This window comes from Zonotrichia leucophrys, chromosome 8 (genome assembly GCF_028769735.1).
Source record: "Zonotrichia leucophrys gambelii isolate GWCS_2022_RI chromosome 8, RI_Zleu_2.0, whole genome shotgun sequence".
In the NCBI taxonomy this organism is placed as follows: Eukaryota; Metazoa; Chordata; class Aves; order Passeriformes; family Passerellidae; genus Zonotrichia; species Zonotrichia leucophrys.
Window position 1 is genome coordinate 17,909,327 of NC_088178.1, and position 24,579 is coordinate 17,933,905.

A 24,579-nucleotide genomic window follows, 5' to 3' on the forward strand; every position below is an offset into this window, starting at 1 on the left:
TTCCCTAGCTGGTTGCCTATACTGTTAGTATTATCCCCTGAAAGCACCCATGATCCTAGTGCACTTCATATTTCCTTTGGCTACTAATTCCTGAGAAAGGATGCCCTGCAGGGATATAACTTTTTTTTGTTGCCCCACCTCAGCTATCCTGAAAAGCCTGAACTTCCTTGGAAGCAGGAAACACAGACTGCCTAAGGACTTTGTGCATCTGCATAAACACCAAAACTTCCTCAAGGTCAGCACGGATCCCACCATCTGCAAAGAGGGGTTCTAACAACTCAGCAAACAGCATTTGGTTTTCTCCTAAACCACCCCATTCTTTGGTTGGTCTTCCATTCCTCTCTGCTCCTCCCACATTTGGTCAAAATATGTGTCCCATGGGATCACAGACTCCAATCCCACTCCCTGCCAAATCCAAGCTAACAATACTCAAAAAGGAAAGAAGATATGGAGGGAGAGAGGCAATGGTTAATGGAGTTCCTTGCAACTATCTGTACCCCTATCTTGACAGGGTCCAGGTTCTCAGAGGGTGCTTTTGCCCTACTTCTATGGTTCAGTGTCAATTCTTAGAAAATGAGTGTTAGAGCCCCTTCAGTAATTCAAATAAAGCAACAAGGTTACAGTAATGATGACTCATGACTGGGGTAATGAAGATGTTTCCATGAGAGCCATGAAATACATCCAAGGTTTCCTGTTTAAAGCCAGCATGAATGACCAGTATTTCTGATGGGAAAGACAAGCTGATAATTCAAAATAATTGAGGAAAATTGCTTAAACTCATGTATCAAGAGACAACTTCACCAAGTGCTTTTATCAGTGATCTGTCAGTTCCTAAGAACAGCCACTAACAGTGAGATAAGAGCCTAAAATGAGAGCTAAGGCAAACCCCAGTTACTGGATGTGTGTGCATTTGCACACCAATGTGTGCAAGGAGCTGCATGTGTACCCACACACAAACCCCAGTTCAATAAGGCTCTGCATTAACACACCAAGCTAGTGATGAGGGTTTTCTTCTCCAGATTTCTGAGGTAAATGCACATTATCAGTATTTGTGCTGACACTTTGGAGTTTTTTGCATTTAATTGGCATGAAATCTTTGGAGCCTAGCTTTCTTATCTCTATTATCCAAACATGGTAAAGAATCTGACAGCAGATCTCTAACAGCCAAATAAGTATGACCAGTAGAAATTATTAGATTTCCATGCTCTTTAAAAAGAAGAGTTATTAGAGAAAGTTCATTTAGGTTTCTTTTAAAGATAGAAAAACCTCTTAAGCCATGAAAATATCTGCTATTGCTGAGCAAAGTGAACATCTAATTTGGACTGTAAATAGCATATTGACATTTCTTTAGTACTTTTTTTTTTTACTACTTTAATTCTGTATTTCTGAAAAAAAATTTAGAGGTGGGAAAATGAAATAATTGGAAATTCTTGATTTGCTAGGATACACCCCTTCTATCCTAGACACCAAATGAATTTCTCTGTTTACATATCCACGCTTATTTCACTTTTGGATCCTACCTTGGCTGAAGAAAATATACAATCCATAAAACAGTTTGTTGTGGCTTGACATATCACATAAATGAATACTTTGACCTGAATTAGCTAAACCTGGAAAAAATCATTGAAAGTTAATGCTGACATTGATATTCTGCCTTTATATCTTCACCAAAGGTAGCACTGACTTGTTATTCATAGAATGCCCTTGGATAATATGACAGATTGTAAATTAATTCAGCCCAGAGTCATTCTGAAGGCAGCGATGACAAAAGGTGTCTTCTGTCCTAATCCTGGACTCTTTTTTACTTCTTTCTTTTGTTCTTTTAATTAAAGAAAACTGGTATCCAGCTTTTTCTTGCTGCTAGAATAACCATGGAATAAATCACACAAAGCTGAAGTCTGGATGTACATGTAGCAGTATACATTTACTGACCACAGAGAAAAAACTGAATCCAAACACATGCTGGTACTATTAAACTCTCAATAAATTACCCTGTTGATAACTGAGGCATTAGAATATAATTATTAGTAAAAGGGCTTAGTATTTAGTCTAACCAGAAACCGAAGACACAGATTCCAGCGTGTTATTCCCTGGCAAAAGGCTTTGAGTTATCTTTGAGCTGCACCTTTTTGGAGAGGCAGCCCAGGGAGAAAGAAGGGAAGGAGATTTGAGACAACAAGCTGTTTGTATTTTCCTAGTGCAGAACTAAGGCAGCACTCCTAAATTTACAGCAGCTCTTGAGGATCTTGAAAGGAAGTTTACCACACCTCTGTGGCCCAAGATACCATTGCAAACACCCATCATACCATTAGCCCTGGGCTGAGAAAAGGGAAAATGCATCTTTTGTCCCACTCCAAACCTTTACTCTGAGAATACCATTCAGGGCCTTGTGAGCAGGAGAGAATTTTTATAAAAACAGGGAGAAATAAAACAGCCAGATCATCTAAGATACTGTCTTCTTGTAAGGAAGAGTCCACACATAAGGTACAATTTGAACTAAGTTCAGATATCAGAATATTAATATGAAAAATTAAATTCAGCCAAATAACATCATAAAAATCTCCAAAAATGTGAATTCTTTCATCTACAGAGACAAACAATAAATCTGAAAAATGCTTTTTGTTGAGAACATACTCTCCCAATTCATCCAGAATAAATACATTCAAAGCAAACAGTGCAAGGGATAGAATATACATGGCCTTTTTCTCCCAGATTTCTCAAAGAAGAAAATAATGAGGCACAGGAAGACAGATTTATGCTGTTTCATGACACAGTATTCTCTTTCTGTCTCTTTTAAATTTGCTTTACTTCTAAGAACAATAAAAAGTCACTAAAGAGTTTGACAAAATGTTGCTCACCAGATAAACAGAATTAATCAATGGGCACACAGGACTGGATTTCAAAGAACATAGTTTTACTCGGGCCTTTTTTGTCAGTTATTTCACCTCTCTGTGCCTCAGTTTCCTTGATTATAAATAGGATTAAGTTTTAGAAAGCCATTTCACATCCAGGGAATATAAAGTGCTATTATGTTCATGTTCATGGAAGAAAGTTTTGACCTTTAAATACATGTCTTCAGAAAAAAGAAACAAAGACAACTGTCTGTTTATTTGAAAGTAGCCACTTTATACCTTTAACATCCCAATAAAAATAGAGAATCAAAGCCTGGTTTTGATACATGTGTGGTATTACAATCCCTTGTTGCTGATAGTACTTCTTAATGTTAAGAGCCTGGTGGCTAACTTATGTTTCCTCTGGGTGCGTTCCCATATTCCTCTCCACTTTGGGAGGCAGGCTCTTGCTGCTGCTCAGATATGTATCCCACATCTTGTAATCATTAATGTACTCAGGGGAAAAGGAGGGGGCAAGAGGACGTTGTTTCAAAGTATGTTTCTGCCCAATTCATTTTGGCTTAATTTGAAGACCAAAGCAGAGCTCTATTGAAGCACGTCCTTCCTCAGTCATTTATCATGCTTCCCCTTCCCCACTGCTGAGCTCAGACACTAAGCAGCTATAATACAGCTTTGGTTAGATTAGAGAGTAATTTCTTTGCTCATTCTTAGTCTAATTTTTGTTTATATTTTGAAACTTTCTTAATTGTTACAAATGTCAGTGGATTGGCAATGTAAAGGTAACAGTAGAATTATTAAAGCGCTGCTTTACTTGGCAGCTAAGTGTAGAGAAAGAATATTCCCCTAATAGCTTTAAAGAGCAGGCAAGAATCTAACTCAAAGCTTCCCAGTATGGGGAAGGAGTAATAAAAGAAAAAACCTAAGAATTTCCATCCCTAGGATGATGGGATAGAATCAGTGCCAGCCAGTCCAGACCTGATAAGGGTAATGGACAAAGTAGCAATTTTCCCACCCCACTCCCCTAGACAACTTTTTTTTTCAGTGACAAGTCTGGTTTTCAAGGGCTCTGGGACAGAGAAACAGAAGAAAGACCTTGGCTAATTCTTCCTCTAGGAAGCTTTCTGCCCTAAGCAATCAACTAGTTTGACTTCATGTGACTCTGGCATAGGAACACTACACTGGGCAGGGCTGAGAATGTGGCTGGTTAGGATTTTTACAGCTGGTGCCCAAACACATGACAGGAGAGCTTTGGAGAAGTGCAGGACTACCAGAACTAGTGCACTGAACCAGACAGGACTACCAGAACTAGCGCACTGAACCAGACAGATCTTTTGGCGTCTCATCCTGCAGAAATAAGGGCAGCTCCTGTGCTGACCTGCCTGAATCTGCTACCCCAGCCTTGCTCTGTTTACTGTTGGCAACAAACACATCCCTGTAAAAAGCTGCACCCCTCTCATTAGGCAAAAATATTGTTTAGCAGTGACACTGAAAATATCAAGGAATTCATCCCTTTAAGAAGCCAGATTTGTCCCTCTCTCCAAAACCAATGCACTGCAAAGGCCTACTGTAAAAATTCTTGTTGAAGGGGGCCTCTGTGCTCATTTGCCAATAAATAGGCTTGTTTTTTCCTCCCTGGTATGATGTGTTTATGCCAGTAATGTGAAATACAATCGAATAAATAAACCAGAGGGAAAAAATTAGAGTCCTTTAAATTAAACCAGAAAGATATTCCTGATTGCTTATACACTGTGCAGTGTGTATAGAAACAGACAACTACCTGCAGAACATGTCTACTCTGAATATGTAGTTATTAAAACTGATTTTATGTGTGCATTTTACTACCTGAGTGACTAAAAATTGATTCTTATATTTTACTCCATCAGGTTTTTAGAAACTGTAACTGCATTCTTCCTATAAACTGTCTTGAATATTTCCCCATAAGGAGAATTTAATACTTCAGATAAAAACCGAAGGAATTAAGACAACAGGCTAACATTTGTCCAAATATGATCTTAACTCCTGATAATTTGAGGAATCTCTCTCTCTATTTTTGTGTTCACAGTTTGTGCCAGATTCTCACTGCGTAGTGAAACCTTTCAGTGTTGGACTGTATTCATTCCAAACCCATAATGAAACAAAGCAATAGTTTTGTGGAATTGCACTACTACCCATTTAAGCTACTCCCAAGTCTCTGGCACTGTCTGGTACTGCTAACACAGCAGACAGCTGCCCAACCCCCTTTTCCTTTTTCTTCCTGCTGTTAAGCTACACCTATCTGTAGATCATTGAGTCTTTCTGGACTTGTAAAAAGATTTGTGCCAGACTATGTTTCTTGGCTTCAACGGTTAGCTTCCTTTCCAGAATATACATGCTGCTTTACACATACTTTTATTACTGACATCATGAGAATACATGTCTACTATGTTTAAACTTGGGTGTTAACCTGATTTTGCTTCTTCCATATGTGGGTGATGTGAGACAAAAAAAGCAAATTAAGAAGCTGTTACCTGCTTGAACCATTTCCCCCTGCCCCTTCACATGGGAAGTGATAGTCATCTGACACAGCAGGCAGCCTCCAGTCAGGATGGTTTTCCAGAAATCTGAGTTTCCATGTATTTGAATCATATCACTAATGCAGTTATATTGACTTTGCATTTTATTATGTGATTAAGATATTACTAGACACTAAAATAGCACCCGTCCAACTTTCCTTGATTCTCAGTTGGGACATATTAAGAAACAAGTTTTTAGAAGTAACTATTAACAGTTGTAGGTTCTTGCTGAGCTCTGTCTCATCAGGACTAAGTAACAGATATTTCCAAATGTCCAACACATGAGATGTAGGGTGGTCCCTATTAATCAGGGCACATTTAAAACTATTACTGTTGTTCCCTGTGAACTTCTTGCACTATGAGAGTTTCTAAAAACTGGTCAGAAATAAGCAGTACTTTGTATAAATCCACATTCTACTGAGCGAAACCAGATGAGGACTCAGCCATTCAAACAGAAGATCCCGGTGTTCTCAATGAGCCATACGGGAAGGTTTGTTTAGTTTATTTCTATTCAACACTCTCTCCTTACAGACTATTTTCTAAGGATCTCACTACATTTGCCTGGACTGGGAAGCCAGAATTGGATTTAGCTCCCAGAATGGGCCTTTTATTTATCACATTCTGCAACCACACAAGTCCAACCCATTTATTTCCCAGACCACATGATTTATGGGATCAAGCCTACATCAGCCAGTGAAAGACCACACTCCCACTTTCTTGCAAGAGAAGACTATCATTCTGCACAATCAGAATTTATTAAAAGGAGATATTTTTCTTACTGTCCTTTGGAAACTTACTCTATGAACATTAACAACATAGGCAATTGGCTGTTTACAGGCAAACAAAGCTATTTCTAGGGCCATGCTTACACAATATGAAATGCTCAGCAGCAAAAATGGCTTAAATTTTCTGTCATCCTTTTAGTAATCTTCCCCTTTCCCAGCTCTTTCTTGGAAAAATATTGAGTCAGAAAATCTAGATCAGTTCCCAGGTCCAATTCTCTCATGCTGATACTGGTACAGCTGAGAAAAAACCTGCAAGGGCATAAACAGAGAGCAAAGAATAGCTAAAAACTGTTTACACTGCTATTGACTCCAAAGATTTCATATCAAAGTACAGCCTAAATTTAACTTCTTATCCTGGCTTTAATCTGAACCAGCCACCCTTCTTGTGTCTGCAAAATTACTCAGGAAATGTCTGAGATTAAATTTACTCCCACATAATTCTCTGACTCTCCAGCTTGCTCTGGGACAAGAGACATGTAAGAGTAGCCTGTTTGACAATGCTTTAACATTTCTTTCTTCGGTAAATTGTTGCACTGGGAGGTAGCAGGAGCATATGAAAACAAGAACAACTGTTTTAAAGGGAACCAAATTCTTCTCATATATCTGAAATTAACAGGTGAGTACTGGGTTAAGTCTTGGATGAATTCTTCTCTGCCCTGCATTAACACCAGGATTTTCCTTTCACATGTACCACCTTGCCTGGTGAATACCTGACTCCTCAAACAAAACAAAAAAAAAAATAGTTCAGTAATTCATTAACTTGATTCCATGAATTTGTGGGGAGGAAAAGAATTTCATAGCAAGGTATAATATTAACACAAAATATAAGCATTAGGTGAAAATAGATTGCTGTTTGAAGATTGATCCTATGGTTCCATTACACATAATATAGGCTTTTTATGGTAGGTTACCTAAGGACTGTGGAATAGCACAGATGAATAGGGTATTAGAAGCTAGCAGGATCTCAAATATAAAATGGATTATGGTAGGGCTGAATGTTTGTGGTTCCCAGGCTATTGGCTGGAATACAATCCAGAAATAAATTGAGCCGGTACTAGCTGCGCTATGGCATAGCGGGTGTTTTACCAAGAAAATACTTTTGAGACTGAGTTTGAATTTAAACAAATTTACATTTGTACCCATTTGAGATCTTGTCACAAAGACAGAAAGCATGTCAGAGAACAACATTAATCTTGGAAATGTTACAGTTCAGGTAATATTGACCATGAGGTGAGATAGCTCTTCATACAATTTAACAGAAAGCATGGGAGTCACAGTTCAAAGAACCATGTTTGAAAGGATAAAATTAGGTAATTCTTCCTAGATATTATGAGTGTACAGAATCTCAGTTAAATCAGTTTCTTCACCAGGTATGCAACTCTCCCCTTTCTCTGTGTCAACCCCTCCCTGCTCCCTTCAATTAAAAAAGAAAAAAAAAAAAGCCAACACAAAAATATTCCTCTATATCTATATTCCCAAATCCTGCAGCTTTAGAAGGCCTTCGTTTCATCCTTCTTTGTATTACAAACTCAAAGGCAGAACTAATAAAAAGAAATCAAACAAGATGATGCTATCTGTTTCCCACTGGACTTAGAAGTACTTCAACTCAACCACAGACCCACATCACATTACTGGGCAAGGCATCTCAAATAACAGACTCCTCTAGGGAGGAGAGAATAAGTCTTCTGTTGCAAATTTACCTCTTGCTTATTTAATGCAGACTGCTAAACCCAAATATGCCCCTTTCTGGAATGTGGGATTAGTTCTGAAATGCCACTCTAATACAGATAATTCTTTCTTGCCTCCTTGAGGGTTTATCTGCCAGGCTGGATGCTTGGTTAGCATTCAGCTGGTCTTCTGGCACTCGTGAGTGGAAGTTGGTGAAAATAGATGAGACTGGGCTGCAGAAGAACCCTAGGGGAAAAAAGTATTATTGAATGGCATGTGAAAACTCAATTAAATTTATGCCCAATCATTGTCAGCATATGAAAAGAAAACTCAAAGCCAAATGCAGAACTCCAGTCCTCTAAAAGTATCAAACTTCTGTGTTAACTATGTCTGCTTTCCACATACTATGAATCCTCAATTCCCCTACCCTCAGAGAAACCAGACAGTACCAATCTAGAGATAATGACTGAAGTCAGCACGCAAATATTGTGCTGACAAACTCATCATGGCTACATGGCTTAGGATTTATCATCATCAATCAAGCACCTAGGTAGAAACATAAAGATCTACAATCTAATAGCAATAATATTGATGTCTGCCAAAAAGGACTGTTTAGTTTATGGAGATATTGAGAGATACTGCTCTTATTTGGGTGTTGAAATATTCATAATGTGTTGGTGTACCTACGGGTTCACTTTCTGGTAAGACCTGAGATTTTTTTCCATTAAAACAAAATCATATTGCTATAATAATCTGACAACATAATGCTGTCCTGATACTCCTATGCTAACTATTTAGAAATGAAGCAGTATTAAAATTTGCATGCATTTTCCCAGTATCCATGCACAGATCCTTAGAGCCAGCAGTTATTTACAAAAGCAAAAGAGCATCACACTAATTACTACTGGAAGCTATCCATTTTCATACTGATAACTGCACCAAATATAATATTATGTTATATTAGGAAATATTTGATAGAAATATACTTTCTCCAGAGTTAGAAAGAGGCTATTAAGTGATTTTATTTGTAAAAAAAACCTGATAGTTAGAAAGAAAGTAAAATATTCTGATTCTTATGTGTCATGGATGGCTTTTAAAAAGCCTAGAAAAATAATAAATGAGTTGACTGAATTTTTGAAAAAAAGTATCTTTTGATTTTTACTTTCAGTTCAACTGTGCAAATATTATTTTTCAATAATTAAAGGCACTATGAAAAGTTATTTCCAAAAGTTGTAGCTGCTTATATTACATGCACAGATGCAAGTTTCTAATTCACATCTGAAATGAAATCTTGCCTTAACTGCTCTTGTACAAAGAAAAAATAACTACTCTAGTTACAGCTTTTATGCATCTGAACCAACCAAGAGAATAACTACATGACATTACCTTGTCTGTAGGACAGAGCACATCTAAACCCTTTCTACAAGAATATCAAAAGCTAACCAAAGCCCTGTCTCTCTAAGCCTAGATTTCTGAACAGGCTGCCCATGTGAAAATCCAAATAATTCAGACCATGTACCATCTATTGCTTCTCTGAAAATCAGCAAAGCCTTGGAAAAAGTTGACCTTAATCTTTTATGGTCTATCTTTATGAAGTCAATAAATGGTAACACTTGCACTTCTACTGCAAACACTGAAGCACCCATAAATCATGATAAGAAGCATCATTTTACTACAATCATATAACAACTGACAAGAAAATTTCATCAATATTTTGATGTTGTCATTGCCATTTCTGATCCTTGGTGAAACAGGCGGCAAAGTTCTGTTCTAAATACGCAAATTTCTTCTAAAGCTTTAGGTACTGGATGCAGAGCCCCACCCTTGTTACCCGCAGAGAGAGAGCTCTGGCTCTGGTGATGCTCCCCATGCCCGGCACCCATCCCAGGCTGGAGCTGGCAGCACTGGCAGCTCCTCCCTAGGGCACTGCCAAAGTGCAAGGATGTGCCTTGGAGACCGGGGGGAAGCCTGAAGGGCTGAGAACTGGCACACGGTTTCTGTCATTGGAATGTATGATGAAAAAACAATAAAAATACAGTGAAGCACTTCACTGAAACTCAGGACTTCTTCCACCCTCAAGAATGATTTTAAGGAAAATTACTGTTTTGGTTTAGTTAAAATAGTTTTAGCTATTTAAATGGAACAGTCTTTGAAGGTCTTAATCTCATTTCTAATAATTTAAGGCTATTTAGACACTGAAAAACCTTTGCATATCATAAGAAGCCATGCTGATTCATTCTGTAAATGTCATAGGCAGTACCAGATAAACACTTTATTTATAAAATAAGCTGTAGAAGATGTTTTCATGTAATAGCGTCTTTAGTAGATGGAGTTATATGAGAAATTACATGATAATTTCCAATTCCCGTCCAGTCCCTCTTAGCACCTCCATTTAAGCTTTAAGTGTGGGTTGTGTTTGGGTTTTCCCCCAACCCTTGCATTTCTACTTTATTGTTTACCTCCTAGGAGTCAGAATCAGTTCTGTAGCATGAATAATAGAACATGGCAATTGTTGATTTAATATTAAAGGAGAGACTTCACTTTTAAAAACATAAAAAGAAACAGTTTTAAGATAGACCAAGAAAGAAAAATCATAGTTAATAAAACCACAATATGATTTTAATATCATCAAAAGCATCTGTAAAATAGCTAGTGTCATTTAAAAAAGACTTTTGAAAGACTTGTGTCACAACATTGCTGAAGTGATCAATTTTAAACAGATTTACATGTATAGATCAACTTTCTCAAAGAAAGTGTTTTTCTTTTTTAAAGGAAAATAAAATCCTACATTATCTAATGAGACTTGAACAAAGAGGTCACTATCAAAAGTTACAGAAACATTCCATTTTTGTAGGAAATTGATAGCAGTGACTTCAGTCTACTTAGTGGGCTACAGCACTTTAATGAGCAGTTATACTGTGAAGGTCTGTGTCACAGATAATACAGATAAAAATACTACTCAAGACAAGGTTGAGGTATTTTTCCTTAAAGATGATCTTTTTCGTTTTTAAACAGCTTGATAATGGAAGAGACTAATCTAATGACCTCAGCTTTAACAAACAGCACTTCCTCCTGTCCCACAACTTCTGCTAATGTGCCAAAGAACAAATTCTCACACCAGTTCCCCCCAAAAAAATCCCCCAAAACTTCACCTAAAATAATATATTCTAGAGACAGCTAAATATATGGAAATATTATTAACTTAGAGACTTTGTTGTTTCTGGCAGGAATTGTACAAGTGGTGTCTGAACCACTTCATTTCACACAGAATAAAGGAAGTTAGGCATTTCTCTTTTAAGCAGGTCAAAGTACAGATAACATTGAGAATAACTTCTTGGTAACATCTGGTGTGCAGAAGATGTTGCATAACCAACAGCACCTCCATTTTGAGAAAACCATCCAGGAAGTCTGACATCCTTCTAGTCACTGGTGTTGTAACAGCAGAGCTCACAGTAACTATGGAATTGGAACAATTTAAAATACGTAACTCCAGTATGAAGCCTGGTCCAATCCCTCCTGCAAGAATTATCCTCCCGGCATTTCAATTATACATATTTAAGTGATATTTTATTTAATGTTGGCTTTTTTTTTCCATGCACTTTATCTTACAGTTCCCTTCTCACTCCAGTTTCCCCTGTTTATTGGAAATAAAAATCAATTTAGCCTGCCTATGCCCTTCTCTTGGAGAAAACCAAACATTCACACACACATTGCTTCTTTCCTGACCTTCTTCTTCCCTACTTCATACTCAAAGAAAAAAAAAACCAACCCAGGCACATGGCTTTTCACATGAACTGGGACTTTAGAATAAGCACCTCTACGGCAGAAAACTGCTTTCAGGGTTAGAACAAAAGCTTCAGTACAGTGATGGATATACTCTACCAGACAGAAGATACATTTGAATGCTTTACAGAAAAAAATTGTTCAGTCCCAAATGGATACAAGATTCAAGTAACAGAACAATTTGCTACTCTCAAGAACTGCAGCATTTGACATGGGAGGTGGCACATTTTGCTTTCCCTCCATCTGTGACCTTTATATAAGGTGTATAAGCACTGTAAAAAGATTTACTTGAATGCCTTAATGCCTTCTTTCAAAGATTGCCATAATCTCTTTTATTTACTTTTTAAAATAAAAAAAAATCCTGTGGAAAGCAATCTATCAGGTAGTAAATTACTGTCTGAAAGTAGATAGTGAAATAAATACTACTGCTGCTTTGGAACACCTGGCATCTTAACTGAAATGCCTTTTGCTTTTGTAAATCCTCAGTTCAGCATCTCATTCGGCAAAGAATGAATGTTAGCTGCAAACTTTTAATTATTCCACATTGTGGCCTCTTACAGTCCCAGAAGCAGGTAGTGCAATTATTTTCGGTCTCAAAATATACAGCTATGGTAAAGAGCTAAATTAAATTTACTCTTGGTTTCTCCTTTCGATCTTTCTGTATGAACAACATTTATTTTTTAAAACAAATCTGTATTAATTCTCCTGGAGATAGGAAAAAAAAATGTGTGAGAGGCTCATAAGCTACTTCCCATTGTAGGTGAGAACCAAATCTCTGCCACTACAGCTCTTCCCATCCAGCAGTGTTGACAGTACCAGCTGTTACTGCAATAACTACTGCTGCAATAAAGCCACTTCTTCAAATTAGAGGATGCTTACACTGCAGAATGATCCTTTTCTCTTGTACATGAGCAACAGGAAACCTCCAGTGAAACAGATCCAGCCTGGCAAAGGTTTTGCTGAGTGTTGAAATGACTCCCTTAAAGCTCTAGGTTTACAGTCCAAGTCCAAGTTTACAGTACAGTCCAAGTCCAGCACACCACTGGTTGTGAAAGAAGTTTTTTAAATATTAAAGAAAAAGTTATTATTAAATATAATTAAATACTGGTCTTATTACATTTTAATTCCAAGTAATACTGTGACACTTATGAGAGAATCATATTGCAAGTTCTTATAAAAAGGCTAATACTTCTGTCATCTTGGAGCACATCATATAGAAACTAAAAACATCTTAAACACTAAAAAAGCTGTAAAATGTGAATCCTATACCTAAGGTATAGGATTTCTACACAGCTGCAAACACTGAACTGCACAAGACTTTTGAACATACATGTTTCCATACTTTCAGGGCTCCAGCATTCACATTTAATGCTTCAAGTACATTCACAGGACTCTTGAAGCAATTTTGTTCTCCCTGTCCCTGAGCATTTGGCTCCTGGAGCAGGAGTCAGCTGCACAGCACTGCCAAGGCTCTCGTCAGCTCTCACAGGTGGGACACACCGTGGGCAACCAGGGGCTCCCCAGCAAATTGCTGGCAAGAGAGCTCAAAGACAGGTGGGAACCTGTGTTCCACCAACTTTCTGCCAGCTGAAAACCAAGAGTGAGACTTGTTACAGACTTTTCTCCAACACTGAAGTGCTTCATCACATCCCAAACTGAGTGGTGCTGACTGGAAGGGGCTGTGAGATTGAGCAGCTGAGACAGTTTCAACACAAGGGTATTTGTGCAGGAGCAAGTAACAGCACAGACTACTCCTGTTTTTAAATGGTTTGATCCCACACTAACTGCAGTGCTTCTGCCAAATCTGGGCCCGAATTTGTCATGGTAATTATTAGCTGATCATTGTTATCTTCTGCTGTAATCATCACGCTTGCAATGTATTGGGAACTTCTGGCTACATTTATAAACATACACGGTGTGTTTTTACAAGAGGTGCTGCTGGGCTAACAGAGTGAGTGGCTTTTCATTGACATTTTGGTGTTATTTACTCATTTTTCCTTGATGATGCAAGGCATAGTTCTATCATTTGGTATTTTATGAAAATTAAGTGCAGTGCATTTTTTTCTTTACACACAACTTTTAACTCAACAATATTAGTGGCAGGAAAATCTCTGTGCCAAACACTATTGACTATAGAGTTCTTGACTCAATGCCAAACAAACAAAAAAAAAAGCAAACAACTGCATTTCAAGCTTAAATACCAAAAAAGAACAGTTTTGAGGCGAAAGATGCTGACAATAAAACCATGACACCACACCAGCTCACGCATCACTGAATGTTAACCAAAAATTTACGAGTACACGTGTATCTATTCAGATTTTACAATGTTGGAAAAAAATTAAAAATAAAAATAAAAGCTTAAAAATACATTTTGAAACAACAGTAAAATATTTAGCCACAGACTTGGAAGGAAAATGCAACATTTTGTTACACTAAACAAGAATAAACACAGCTATAAAGACAAGGAGAGACCACAGACCAGATCTCCAGGAATGGATTTTCCTGTGGTGTAGGGACAGAGAGGAGAAGCAGCTGTCTTTAATCACAGCAACTACTCATTTCCTTAGCATTCTAGTATGAGCAGAGACACAAAGCTTTCAGTACGTCAGGCCATCCACCTCTAATCCCACGAAATAGATATATACACATATCTACATATACATACACACACATATATATATATATAAAATGCAGCATTGCTTCTGAAGAGACAATTATATTGGTATCCAGTGATATTACATAATAACAGGGCAAGTTTATTACCTTTTACTGCACCCAAGCAGAGATTCTTTGTGGCCTTTAAACGTATGTTCATCTAACAAGAGTTATGCTATGGGAAATCAGAAAGCATAGCCTGTCCTTCCACTTCACTGTGAGCTTTACAACTGAGGTTTCCTAAGGGGATTTTGTGTCAAAATCATGTTCTGTCCATGTACCACACCTGCAGATAAGCCAGGAGCAAGTGAGATGGAGAGAGAACAAAAGTCATCACAAAAATGTTTTATCATTGGTCCTTATATGGAAGGCATCACTCTCCTTTACTCCCCCACAGCTCACAAACTCCACATCCTTGTCCAGTTATCTCGGCTGTTTGAGGGGCCTGGAAAGGCCCGAGGTGGCCTTGGGGCAGCCCGCGTATCGAAGGACGAGAAGAGGCTTCAGTTCTTCTTTCGGTTTTTATGTTTATTAATTGTTTATCTAAAAGATGTTCTTTCAGCCGAACAGAGATCTGCTCAGCAGTCAGCCATGGGCACACTGTCTGCCCTCCCGGGCAGCCACGTATCTTTATACCCATTGTTACGTGTACAATATTTATCATTTTTCCCCAATACCATTTATTCTCATTGCTGGGTGCACTCTCAGTAATAACCAATCCAAAGGTGCCACCGTGGCCAAAGAAGATGGAGGAGAAGAGGAAGAAGGACAGGACACACCCCAATTCCTCCCTCTTACTCCTCTAAACCCCCCTGTACATAAATCCTAAACCCTGTGTCTCACCCTCTAATTAACTAATTTCTTCGCCATTCACCCTGGTGAAGCCTCATCCTTGTCGTCTCCTGTGTAGGACCAAAGTCCAGCCACCAGACACTTCTGGCAACATTCCAGGACTCCCGAGCCCCCCAAGGTGGTCTCGGTGGCTCAGCATCTCAGGACTGAGATCTTGAGATCCGACACATCCTCAGCAGAGGAATTAACTACTTTGGGATTCCATCTGTCAGTGTCTCCAGAGAAAACCAGCTTTTTTTTTTTTTTTCAGCAGTCCCAAGGCAATATGGATTTGAACACCCCTTCTCGAGTCACTCTTGAAGTATCTGTACATTGTCTTGCAAAACTGAGGCCTTTCCTAAATAAAAATACCCTAGAGGTGTTGAACATAAGCTATCCTACAGGCTTTATAAATATTAATTTACTCAGCCATATAAACTGCCTGAAAGAATTTTTAATCACCCTGAAACAGCACAAACCAGGCACAATCCAGGTGCTCTGTGAACTTCTGGCTCAGTGTTCTTGCCAGAGTCACATATCACACCCCAATGTGAGTCACAAAGAGAACTGCAGTTCGCTTTTTGGTCAAAACAGGAAGGAACAAGGAAACGAGCAAACAAATGAGAAAACAAACAAGAAATTGTTGAAATAGACTTCATGGTCACTATCAGTCAACCCAAGAATATCATCTCACCTTTGCTTATTTCCCTGGGAACACTGCTTCTTGTCAGGTTTGGGTTTGGTGTTTTTTTGGTAGGTTTCTTTGGTTGGTTTTTAAATTTTGGTTTGTTTGTTTTTTAATTTTTTATAGACAATTCAGACTTCAATTCTCTGACCTCAATTCTCTAAGTGCCTAGTGTTTGAAATTGTTTAGATGCTCTGAAAAGAATACAGTCCACCAGCAAGAGACACTAAATACACAGACCTAGCAGACAACTGTGTCACACACTGGGCCATAACACACCCCAAACATTTGGACTGTATCTCCATAGTTTAGTCTCCTTCCTTTCTTCAGTGTGAAGCTCACTCTGGGTTTTTTGTTCCATCTTCTGTTTGTCTAAGCACAAGCTGCAGTCACTCATCTTCAGACCACAGCAATGCCAGTTAATTTGGGGGGTTGCTTACACCACTATAGGGCTACACATTGCAGTGTATTTCAACACCTGAAAATTCTACCACTGTTTTTCATGTTGGTTACATTCATAAGCAACTTCTCCACGTAAACTTTATGAAGCTGGTGATGTTCTACCACTTCTTTTTTTAAAAGGCCACTCAATAGTAAACTTAACTCCCCAAAAAGTTTCAGTATTTCCAAAGCTACTGAAAGTCCATCACAATCATACAAATACTCTGGTAAAAACTTTACTCTTATTATTTGTTTAGAGTGTTAATACAGGCCATAAAGAGAATACTGTGTTCAGGTGAAATTAGCGATGCAAGAATTCCACTTATTCCTGGGAGGTTTGCACAGTCAGATGACATATTGCAGAACCACACTGAAGAGAAACTGCATAAGAGAAATGTGCTAAACGCTGCTGTTGGCCTCTCTTCCTCTCCTTAATAACAAAAGTCTTGAGCGCCTCGAAGGGCAATTGTAACTGCCGGGAAAGATGTGTGCTAATTATCTATCCATCTTCTCTTTTTTAAGTTACCAGTACTACATTTCCATCTTAAACAATGAGGGCCAAACTTTACAAATACTTTTTACGCCTATCTGCCTGCTATTTTTTCCCTTCAGCTTTCCAAAACTTGGTGGGGTTTTTCTGTTTGTTTTTTCCCTTCCAAGGGAAGAGTGTTCCCACCAAAGAACAGCACCTTCAGCTGTGCGACTCAGCCTGCCGGGGGGAATGCCAGCCTCGGGCAGGCCCTCCAGAAACAGGGAAAACTGAGACACGAGGAAAGGGAGGGACACAACTGATTTTAGCGAAGTAAATGACATGGGAAGGGAAACTAAATCTAATGAAACCAAGCGCCTAAATTTAAATTTCAGTCAGGAAAAAATCTGGGGGGGGAAAAGCGCTGTCCTTCACGCAAATAAGCTCTGTCACAGGACAAGAATGAAGCCGACAAAGCCTGTTGCAGAGCCACCTTCAGCACCACCTCCAATACCTTTCAGGAGGTTTTGCACATACAAAACATCAAGTTTGTTGTTAAACCAGGCACATTCCGAGGCGGTGACAGCCACCCTCGTCCCCTCCCACAGCACGCTGCTTCCCCCCGGGCGCAGCGCAGCCATTTTGCGGCCTCGAGTCACTTTCAGCTCCCACTCCTTCCAACTCCTTCCCAGCCTGGGGCTCGGACATTAAACCCAAAGTAACAGGAAAAGAAAACACGGCACAAACTCACTGGTCGCCATGGAAACAGCCAAGCGTCAGGCCCAAGCACAGGGGAGAGCATTCCTTTTTGCCGTGCCTCTGTGGCACGCAGCCCGCACCCCCAGGGCAGCCGGAGCCCCGCTCCCCCTCGGCACTCCCGATCGCTGCCCACTGCCGGCGCCTCCTATGGCATCGAGGCCAGGGAAGGAAGGGGCATTTTTCAGCGGAATCTCTCGTAAAATGCTTTCTGTGGCTGCTTCCTCTGGCAGATGCTGTTTATAATATGCCTCTTCCCTAAAGTCATAATCTTACCTTAAAGCCTCTTGCTCTCCCTGACAAATTTATACTAAACTGGATTGTGGTTAATACAGCTCAGGTGCTCTGTGTTGTTTTGCTTTATTGTCTCTAGGGTTGGTTTATCCTTCATATTTGCCTCTTCTAATGCAGCCACACAGAGAAAGACATCAACATTTCTTTTGCAGTAATCTCCCAAATCTCTTTCCTTCGTCTCTTTCCTTCTTCAGTATGCTGCACGTTTTTGTTATTTAATAGGTTCAGGTTTTTTATTTTTTTCTGTTTTGGTTCACTGCTCCTAGACTTCATATTTTACATCATGTACACTAAACTTTGTTTTCATTTACTGGCCCAGACATTTAGGAGATGCCTCTATCTCTGAAGCAGCTTATGTTGCTCCTCATTACGGGCTAGTAAAATGTCAAACATTAAAATTAAGTCGGTTTTACTGCTTTGGCAAGCCTACCTGGGTTTTAAATGCGTTTTTCTGCATTTAAGTAGCTTACTGATAGGGAAGAGGTGTGCTAATGTCTTTACAAACAATTCGATGGGTGAAGGCACGTTAACCTGCTTGGAGTGGGGCTGAATGTCTCTGCTGGCTCTGGGCAGCAGGTTGGCTGCAGGCAGGCCGGCTCCTGAAACAGACACATAAACCTGAGTTTATATGAGCAACTACATAAACCTGAGTTACTGAACTTTGGGGTACAATGACAGCTTCAAATGAGGCATATGTGGCAACAGCATAACCTGCACTTTAGTGCTTTAGTAACTGGTGATAGGGAAACATCTGCTACCTGAAGAGGTGAGGGGGAGGCATGTGCGGAGCCAGCTGCAGCAGCCTGCACTTCAAGCTTTGCTAGATAGAAGTTAGCTGCCACTTACCACTCCATTGCATCTGATTCATGGGAGGGAGTTAGTAAGCAGAAGTCTGTGTGTGCTGGAAAAATGTAGACCTACATTTTGGTTAACATGCAAACAAACAATAACACCAAAGCTGGGCATGCTAGCAGACACAAGACATCGAGACTGACAGCTTGAATAAGTTTCAGACTCACACTGATACTTTGCTTTCACTCAAAACTCTGCTTGCAAACTGCTCTTTAAAGTGGAATCTCAATCAAATTTTTTTACTGCTAGATTTTAGACAGGCTCTCTGACTGTGGTCTCTACCAGCACCACTAAAGGTTTGCCAGTTACTGCCAGTAATGATGATAAACTTAAAAACTGGTGCTGCTTGCTCAGTGATCCATTAACAAATTACAAAAGTACTTAATCTGATGCACAGTAAATCCATAGTGAAAGAGCCCTCCTAACATCAGTGAGCCTCCCTACAGTGAACAAAGATAAGCATGTGTAGGAGTCACGTAAAATCCACATTACCTTAGTATGTTCCAAAGGCAGACAATGAGCTATGTGAAAGCTCATAGAGGCTACAGCAAGAGTTCACATCCAAATATGTTGAATGCTGAAATAATGTCCATCTTGGCTTTAAATGTGTGTAGTAGAAAGAGAGACAAGTTTAACATAGTACTTCTGGACTTAAGTAGCCTTTGAGGAGAGCATTGGGCCTTAGCTCCTGCACTGGTTCTAAGGTGAGAACAAAAAGACTCTTCTGTTGCTTTAACTCTTGTTTTTCTCACTGAGAGTTGGTAACCAAAGGGCTGGGGAAGCAGCTGGCTCCTGTCCCAGCAGGTAATTTTGTGGAGAAGGGGGGAGAGTGCTGGCTGCCCCCAGCCACTGTGGTTCTGCAGGGAAGGCTGAATGTTCATGGAGCAAAAGGACCTCTTCTCACTTTTTTCTTCTCACAGTTCCTCCTTCTATTGGTGTACTTTTTTCTTGCTCTATTACATATCTCTGAAATACTTCAGCAGTTTATGGTATCACAGGACTTTTTTATTAGTAGCATTGTAAAGAGTTGAAATGGTCATCATGTATCCAGGCCTGAAAGAATGTAAATCAAAATATCCCTTTTCTTACCTTCTTATTTTATGTCAAGAATTGTGAAGCTATGGGTCTCTGTGAGAGTAAAAATAATACCTATTACAACACAAAATGAAAAGATTCCAGACAATTATAGTAGGACCATCCCATGCTTTTATCTGTAAACCCTCCTCTTTCTCACCTACTGAATGTGAATGGTTATCTCAGCAGATGACAAAAAAGTATCTCTAGCATAAGGTCCAAATTTAGGGCTGAAGGTCTGTCCCTCTGAAATTCAGTTTCTCATGCACCTCTGTGTTCCTACAAGAAAGTCAAACTGCCTGAATGAGCTGGGCTGCTGAAATGATAACAAGGGATGAGGAGCTGGTCTCTAGATCATCATGTGGCCATTCTGAAGGTCATTTATGGATTTTGGCAGACAAAATACACAGGGAAAAAGCATAATTGAGGATTGAAGTCTGATGGAGTGTTTTCATTTGGCTCTTTGTGATTCAAAGAGCTTTCCATACTTGTTCCCTTTTTACTTTGAAGTGTCAACCCAGTTCAAAATGGGCTCTGGGACTTCAAGGGGCTTACAACCTGATGTGACAAGTTCCACATACAATTAAAAAGATATATTGACATGTGCAATCTCTGCTGTGTGTGAAAATAGAGATTTAAGAGTAAATAACAAAATGTGTTTAGTGTTGTATGGGATTCTCTCTCTTTCCATCAGGCGCTTGGGAGATTGAAAAGGGCTGTGAAAAGCAAGGGAAGAAAGCAAGACAAACAAATGTTTCACAGTGCTCAAAGTCACAAGCAACTATGCTGATGCCATGTTGAAAGTATTTCAGCCAGAAAACCTCCCCCTGCCTTATTCTCCCAGCTGCATTTTCTCTTGTGAAGGAGAAGTTTACTCTACAAGTTATCAGAAAAGCAAACAAACAAGGAAGTTTACATAAAAATCAAGGGGAATGGAATGATAGGACAATGACAGAAAACAACAAAAGCAAGGAAATACACCGATAAATGTCAAATGCACTCCCTGGACCCTTCCATTTGTTTTACAACAGCTAATTTAAAAGACTCCTCCTTCCTTACTTTCAGGATGCCTCCTGCTGTGTCAAGGTTTGAAGGCATTCAATACTATTTACTTTTAGTACCTGGTGTGGATTTCACTAGCACTAATGGATGCACATTAGGGATGGGAGAAGACCCTCTTCACAAAACTTCTGGGGACAGGACAGAAACTAACCTGGTGAAGAAATCTATGATCCTGTTTTTAAGACTCAATTTTGCCACAACATTCCTGCACAGACCTGGATGATAAAACTTCATCTTTTTCTACTTTAGCTCCCTATCTCCATAACAGCAAGATAATACATTTGCTTGGTCTTTGTGGGTGAGATTTTCAGTATCACTGAGAATTAGCTTGAAACAGAGAGTAAAATCTCCCTGGATTTCAGCAGGAGGATATTATTTGTATGCTTTCATTTGTATGCTCAGGTTTTCCCCAACTGTCTGTCTGGATCATGAGTGCTTTGGGTCGGAGATATTCAGTGTATGTATTTCAGTGTCTGTGTTAACCCCAGTTCTCACAGTGGAGCTCTGATTTTGGATGAGCACACCAAGCACCAATGAATAACAGTAATTGAGTGGGGAGTGTGGGCCACTGTCTTTCAGCCAGGAACCTGGGGTACTTGCTTGGGTTGACTCTGAATCAAAGGCAGACAAATTTTGCCTTGGATTCTTTCATTTTCATTTTTTCAGACAGGATCCAACATGCAAGCATGAACTAGGCAAATTCCTCTACTCTTTTCTGAATATTACTGTGAAAAATGGGAACAGCTTTATTCATGAACAAAATTAATGGGCTTGGGATGTTATTTTCAAATTGTTGTAAAAAGTTTTTCATACCAACACTTCTTTTACAATTTTTTTAATTGCTCGGTAATACTACTTTTCTTCTTTAGTGAAAGGTCACACAACTATATACTGTCTCTTAAAATCAGTGAATGCATAATGGCTTCTTCTGCTCTAACAGGAATCATTAAGCAAATTCATAAATCAATGAAGCACACCAATGCATTACTTTAATTATAATTTTTGCTCAGATGGTTGGTTTATGTAATGTAATTGTTTACTATGTCTGAGTATTACTCCAGAGAAGCTTGACTGGATCTTTATTTCAAAATCTATTCTAATTTCTCAAGCATTTTTATGAAAGTAACAAACACTAGGCTGTGGAGCAGACCAAAGAAATTCAGTTAAAGGAAAACTACATCCCTCCTCCCCTCCTCTTTTGGCATTTGTTATGAGATAATTTTAAACATTCTTGTCATTCCGTGTGTTTTCTTAGAGATGAATTCTATCCTTAGATTTGTCAGTTAAACCTCCATAACAGTTTTTAGGCACTACAAAGCATTACATGTCATTTGATAGGCAGAGTTTATGAGTCGCACTTCAATTTATGAGTTGGCCTCAGCAGTACCACACTCAGGGTATTAGACACGAGCAAACAGAAAATGGTGGACATTAATAGCATGGGGAGCACTGATATTTTTCTTTGAAATACAAGGAATAATGGGTTAAGATGAAATACTAAAAAATTCATTTTCTTGAAATAATATTTTTCATAGCTGAGTGGTACGGAATAGCTAAGTGTTTAACAATCATGATTTGTGCTTCTAGCCAAATCAAGAGCTTGTCTCAGAAATAAAGAGATTAAAACCCCTTCAACAACCATAATTTGGATTATTATTTATTTCTCATGTTTTCAGCTTTTGGGGTTTGTATTTTCACAGAGAAATGAAGCTCCCATAATATGATAACCTTGGGCAGTGGGGTTTTCAGAATAAAATAGAGCTAAGAATATCATGAAGTCCCTGTGATGGGATTTACAAGCGCCCAATGGCTTGGATGAAGTTAACTCAGGCAGCAAATTAGGGCCCTGCTAAGGGTATTGAACAGCAGGAAGTGAGGATATTCCTCAGCCAAACAGACTTTGAGAGATATGAGTCAAAGACCAGGATTTCAGGGGAGCATAAAGGGGAAATCTGGGCTGGAGGAGGGAGGCTGAGAAAGGCTGTACATTTACAGTGTAGAACAAAGGACTGTATTAGATGAACAGATCACCTGGCTGAGAATGAGCTTTGCATTTATCCCTGAAGACAGAATCAGCACAATTCTTTTGTATCCCTGTAGTCTCTCAAATTGGCTACAGTAGGACATTTGTGATTTTCAGACCTTCAAAACGGAATGGATTGAAAAGAATCTGTGATTTTTCTCACCATGTATCTCATAACCTACATATTCCTTCAATGACCAGGCATGAGCATGCATATTTCTGTCCCATCTCTTTTTTTGAGTAAAGAGCAAAAATGTCTTTAGTTTATTTCTATTACAGACAAGATGTTTAAATGAGAAGTGCTATCGAAGTTTCTCATTAATGTTAACATGAGCCACGTGTTTATATCAGATGCAGGTCCCCTGAAATCTGTATCTCCCCATTTGTGATGCAGTCTAAAGCTAATAAGTAGGTAATAGGACAATCATATGAGCTTTGCTTATTTACAACTGTTATTAAAGTAATTCAAAAGCAGTAGTGAGGACAAGATGAATATATGAAACCATATTGCTTTATAAATGCAAGAAAGCTGCTGCATAAGATGACTAGAACAATAAAATGTCATTTTTATTCACATCAGGGCTAGGTCCACCAAAATCAGTGGAGTTTCATCACAAATTACTATGGTTAGGTCTTACTGTATTCAGATTATGTGTATCTTGCAACTTTAGGAATAATACTATAGTATTTAAAGGATCATATTTAAAAATCATTTAGAAATGAGACACAGAAATTTATTAGCAAAATTTTAAGAAAAAATAAATAGTTTCAACTGATGTACCCAGATATCCTTGGCATAATCTGGAAATTAAAATATTTAGGGATTCCATTTCTTTCGTATAGTGTGACATTTCAAAGAAATCTTTAATTTTGTCTACACCCTCCCTAACCTCCCCACCAAAAAAACCCCAAAACAAACAAAAACAATCAAACAAACTCCAAACCTCCAACAACAGTTCAGCAGTGTTAGTAATGCATTTTCCCCAGGATCTTATAAACTTCCACTGTTTCACATATGTAATATTTTCTCCTACTGGTGGCATGTTGTTTCAACAATGCTTCAATTCAAAGACTGAACTAGAGTATTGCATGGGCTGGAAATCTCAGGGTGTCTCTAGAGGGTAGAACTTGTCTTGAAGAATAACCATTAACCCAAACTGGTCCATAAGCTGTACCTCAGCGGGACTTATGACTTAACAGTCTGCTGAATTTCTCTAGTTTTCTGTCTTTGCTCTCTCCACAGTGTGATTTTTGTGCTGATCAGAAGTTAGCTGAGGAGCCCAAACACATGATAATAGGAAGGGCAGAAACCTGACATCCTGCCATACTAAGAGGCTTCTGCTGCAGGCTGTGAATGACCAGTGATATACAATTTCTTCGTCTGTGTGAAACTTGTGAAGCACTTGCAAAGGAGTTCTTACTATTTTTAATCATTTGTGGGAATCTGTAATCAAAATCACAATCACTTGCTGATGTGCTCCATGTAATCTTAATTTGAAAACATTCTATCATTAATTGTGTTTTGCTGGCATTAGGAAAGAAATCTTATCAGCAGATACCAAATCATATACATCAAAATACTTGGGATTAAAATAAAATAATGTACTTTTTGAGATTCTGAAAGCTAAGGGGCATTGCAGATTTATTTATGCCTGCTTTTGCTGTGTATTACTCTAAGTTAATCTTCCATACACCTTCTCTGGGAAGTTATCTAGGCACACCTGGGCCTCTAGAAAAATAACCAGCATCAATCCAGCTCTCTGTTGTCTAGATACAAGGTTGTATGGCATGTCTCTC